We start from the raw sequence: 4,506 nt of genomic DNA, 5'->3' as shown, positions 1-4,506 counted from the left end.
TATATATATATATATATATATTGTATATAAAGTAAAAAATGTTGAGATCCCAACACTCCATCCTTCATTACTCAAGGGACAGATGTGCAAACAATGGACTATTGAGTCATGTAACTACAAAGGTTCTTTCCAACTAAATAACTTAAATAAGTATAATTCTTATTTTAACCAATATAACTTATTAAGTACTTTTCAACTGATTATAGAGTACAATATGTGATATGTTAAAATGTAACAATTACAACGTGATCAACTAAAAGTGTGAATTATTACTGTAATGTACTGTAATACTGTATTATGATTTTTAATTGTGATTATGAGAAAATGTGAACACGATGTACGTGAAAGGAATAAGGGAAGTGAAAGAAACATGTTGAGATGTGCCTAGGCCAATGGGAAGAGATGAGAGTATGCTTCCATGTAAGAGTGTGAGCTTATGGAAAAAAAGGAAAAAAGTGTACATGGTAAAGAAAGGTACATGGGAGGTTTTGTGTGTCTACCTGAATATAAGGTAGAAACAAAGAAAGATCGGGGTTATTCCTCAGCAGCTCTTGGAGGGCGTTGGTTTAGACAGGCCATCACCAGGAATAATTTAATCGTTTTAAGCAGGTTTGGAATTTAAGTCATTTTATTAAGTTTTATTCAGTAAATTCAGTGCCCTTGCTCAAATTGTCACTAAAGCATGTAATTACTGCATTCAAAGTAATAATACATTTTTATTTAAAGACGCCTTTCTTGGCACTCAAGGACGCCGCACAGGGAATTCATAAATTAAGAACAGCAAAACAAATACTATACAACAGCAAAACAAATACTATACAACAGAAAAACAAATACTATACGACAGCAAAACAAATACTATACAACAGCAAAACAAATACTATACAACAGCAAAACAAATACTATACGACAGCAAAACAAATACTACACAACAGCAAACAAATACTATACAGCAAAACCAATACTATAACAAAGCAAAACAAATACTATACAACGCAAAACAAATACTATACAACAGAAAACAAATACTATACGACAGCAAAACAAATACTACACAACAGCAAACAAATACTAACAGCAAAACAAAACCAATACCTACAACAGCAAAACAAATACTATACAGCAAAACCAAAACTATACAACAGCAAAACAATACTATACAACAGAAAAAAATACATACAGCAAAACAATAATATAAACAGAAAAGGCGGAGCAACAGACATTTAGGTGGAATAGGCAGTTATAAACAGATGTGTTTTAGTTGTGATTTGAAATGGGGGAATGAATCAATGTTTCTGAGTTGGGGGGTAGTGAGTTCCAGAGACGGGGAGCAGAGCGGCTAAATGCTCTGCCCCCCATGGTGGTGAGACGGGCGGGGGGGACAGACAGGTTATGAGGAAGAGGATCTGAGGGAGCGGAAGGGAGTGGGACGCTGGAGGAGATCCGACAAATATGGGGGGGCGAGGTTGTGGATGGCCTTGAATGCTAAAGAAGGATTTTGAATTTGATACGGAACTGGACCGGGAGCCAGTGGAGCTGTGGAGGAAAGGAGTGATGTGGTGGTGGAGGGGGTTCGAGTTATGATGCGGGCACCGAATTCTGGACCAATTGAAGTTTGTGGAGGGATTTGTGAGCGAGACCGAAGAGGAGAGAGTTGCAAAAATCGAGATGGGAAGTGACGAGACTGGGGCAAGAATTGCAGCAGTGTGGGGGTAAGGGGGGCGGAGGCGATTGATGTACGTAGGTGGAAGTAGGCAGACCGGGTAATGTATTGACAGGGGTTGAAAGGATAATGCTGTCAAGGAGACACCAGATCTTAACCTTGGGGGAGGGTGAGACGGAGCAGTTGTCAATTGTGAGAGAAAAACTGTCTGTTTTGGAAAGAGTGGCTTTGGTGCCAATGGGAGAACCTCGGTTTTATACTATTTAATTTGAGGAAGTTTGTGTGAGCCAGATTTTATTTCAGAGATGCAATCCGTAAGGGAGGTGGGCGGGAGAGTGGACGAGGGTTTGGTGGAGAGGTAGAGCTGGGTGTCATCGGCGTAACAGTGGAAGTGAATGTTAAATTTGCGGAAGATATTGCCGAGGAAGCAGGTAAATGATGAAGAGTGGGGGCCCAAAACAGAGCCTGGGGCACACCGAAGTGACGGAGGAGGGAATGGATTCACAGGACTTGAGTTGAAGAACTGTGTGCGACCAGAGAAGTAAGATGTGAACCAGTCTAACGGAGTGTGGGTGATGCCAATGGAAGATAGCCTATTGAGGAGGGTGGTGTGACAGATGGTGTCAAATCTGCACTCAGGTCGAGGAGGATGAGGATGGTGAGGAGTCCAGAATCAGCTGCCATGAGGAGGTCGTTGGTGATTTTGATGAGTGCTGTTTCAGTGCTATGAGGGGGCGGGAAACCAGACTGGAAACTGTCATACAGGTTATTGTGGAAGGTGAGAATGGAGTTGAGAGGCAACTGTTTTTTCAAGAATTTTGGAGAGGAAGGGTAGATTGGAATAGGATGGAAGTTGTGAAGTTGGAGGGTCGGCACCAGGTTTTTTCAAAATAGGGGTGATGGCAGCAGTTTGAAGGATGTAGGGACGGTTCCAGTGGTAAGGGAGAAGTGGATGATAGCAGAGATGAGGGGGACAAGGGAGGGAAGACAGGCTTTAACAAGTTGGGTGGGGAGGGGATCAAGTTTACAAGTACAAGTAGTAGACCTTGAATTTTTTTTCCTTTTAACGGGCGTGGCTTGGGTGGTATCTGGCTCTAGAGCTATTCGATCGGGGGCCATTTCAGAGTGAGCAGGGTAGGGGTTCGGAAGAGGACAGTTAGAAGCTAGGAGAATCTCTTCGACACCAGCTTAAACAATCCTTGGTAGTAACTAATAATGTAAGACCATTAGGACTGGAGGATCGGACCCTTTAAACGGGGAGCTGATCCAGTACCTGCTTAAAAGGGGTTAACCGGGATCTAAGTACATGTACATATACATATATATATATATACACATACATGTATATGTGTGTGTGTGTGTATGTATCTGTTTGTCAGATGGTGAGTGGTGGAGCATAAGAGTCCACTCTGATGACAGATCATTTCATGCCTCTTCTATTGTGACTACCTGAGTGAGTGTGCGTGTGCTCATCTGGCTCATCGTGTTTTTGTTTCTGTCTTGCCACTCTCCTTTTTAAGTGCAGCTTACCAGCTCACTATGGCAACGGCTGGGGCTCTTCTCGCTGCAGCAGGGCTAATGAGTGTTGTGACAACACATTGCTAGCTAATTATAATAAACCTTATACCAACACAAAGGGGACCTGGGATGGTTTCAAAAAGACCCTTTTAGTGACCTTAGATTTTCCCATTTTACTAGGAGTAATTAAATTTAGATGGCATTGCCTATGATTAACATTAATTTCTATTTGACTAAAACATCAGAGATAAAAATTAGAACTCAATTCAATTTCAATTCAATTTTATTTTTCGTATCAATTCATAGCAAGAGTTATCTCAAGACACTTTACAGATAAAGTAGGTCTAGACCACACTCTATTTTACAAGGACCCAACGATTCTAGTAATTCCCACAAGATCAAGCATTTAGTGCGACAGTGGTGAGGAAAAACTCCCTTTTGGGAAGGAACCTCGGACAGACCCAGTCTCTTGGTGGGCAGTGTCAACTATATTGAGTAATTCTACAGTTGATTCTATGTAAAATGTTAAAGACACAAGCATGTGGTTTCTTTTTTAATGCACGTATAATCTTCAGCAGTTGATCATCAATTTTTATCCTAAAGAGCAATTGCACAGTTTATTTTTCAGTTGCAACAGGGTACAACAAAAAAGTATAACATTTCTACATTTAAAACAGAACAAGCTGTACTTCACTATTACTGGTGTGTAGAAGGATGGATGAGAGCAGGTAGACTTCTATAAAAGGCTACCAGGTTCAGAGGCGAAACGAGCCCATAATTACATCTCACTGCCTTATGAGCAGAGGAAGTACACTTGGGTATGTTTTGGAAGCTTAAGATTCCATTTTTAATCTGTTCTTTTATTTCTTTTTTCAGTTACTTTGAGCTAGTGCCATGTTAATCACAGTAATTTGATGAATATGTTGGTTGATTGATCCATTCTGACGTGGATCCCAAAGCGCTTAAAAATCAGTTCAATTTTACTCCTCGTCTGCATTTGTTTTGACATAGCCTATATTAGCCTGCTTGTCTGGTACATGATTTGTACTTATTGATTGAATGATTTGAACATTTCATTGACTTTCTTGTGGCAATGCCTCCAGACGCCTTAGAAGCAACACTTCACTTCATTTTGTTGCCTCAAACAATTCTCTCTGTATCAGCTGGCTGGGTGATGACTCACGACCGTGATTTTCTTCTCTAATGACGATGTGGAGGTGTCACAGCAATCCTATCAGAGGCAATATCCAACAGCACAAAATGTTGACTTAAATGTCCACCTTTGTTTGTGTGTGTGTGTGTGTGTGTGTGTGTGTGTGTGTGTG

The 4,506-nt window shown here is 40.8% G+C and overlaps 1 protein-coding gene across 1 annotated transcript in view; it reads left to right on the top strand.

The window, feature by feature from the left end:
- ddc (dopa decarboxylase) overlaps positions 1–4,506 on the top strand; it is a 23,268-nt gene that overhangs the window by 2,792 nt on the left and 15,970 nt on the right. The window lies entirely within an intron of this gene.

Source organism: Etheostoma spectabile, chromosome 6 (assembly GCF_008692095.1).
Source record: "Etheostoma spectabile isolate EspeVRDwgs_2016 chromosome 6, UIUC_Espe_1.0, whole genome shotgun sequence".
NCBI classification, from domain to species: Eukaryota; Metazoa; Chordata; class Actinopteri; order Perciformes; family Percidae; genus Etheostoma; species Etheostoma spectabile.
The sequence above is the reverse complement of the archived record's forward strand: the minus strand, read 5'-3'. Positions and strand labels throughout refer to the sequence as shown.